Below are 622 nucleotides of genomic sequence, written 5' to 3'. Positions count from 1 at the left end.
GATGACCACCCGCACCCTCTCCCCCGCACCCTCCCCGGCCCGCTCCACCGTCACAAATGAATGCAACTAAAATTGAAAAAAAACAAATTTGATTATATTTTCAAATAACAAATTTGATGATATTTTCAAATAATAAATTTGATGAGATTTTTTCATATTCATAAATATTTTCAAATAACAAATTTGATGATATTTTTTAAAAATTATTACTATTTTTATAAAAAATATTACTGTTATGATTTAAACAAGTTTGAACATATTTAAACACAAATAAATATCAAACAACATTTTAAATGCATAAATACAAAAAATGGGGAGCCTGGGTATCGAACCCAAGACCTCCTGGTGTGTGTGCTGCGTGCTGACCAGTCGGGCTATGGGCTTGCTCTGATTTAGATATGGGTTAGGTTGTATATAACCTGACCAGTAGTACTTATGGCGCACTAGGTTTAGGTGCGCCATTAGAACCCTCCCCCCACACCACCTACTCACCTCACTGTAGCCTCCCTCCCTTCCTGCTCGCCAGATTCACCGTCCGCCGCCGCCCCCTCCGTCCCCCGCCGCCTCCCTCTCCCCTTCCTCCGTACGCTGCAGCCGCCACAGCCGCCCACGCGCCCCCGCC

Source organism: Triticum dicoccoides, chromosome 1B, assembly GCF_002162155.2.
Source record: "Triticum dicoccoides isolate Atlit2015 ecotype Zavitan chromosome 1B, WEW_v2.0, whole genome shotgun sequence".
NCBI classification, from domain to species: Eukaryota; Viridiplantae; Streptophyta; class Magnoliopsida; order Poales; family Poaceae; genus Triticum; species Triticum dicoccoides.
Note: the sequence above shows the minus strand (reverse complement) of the source record.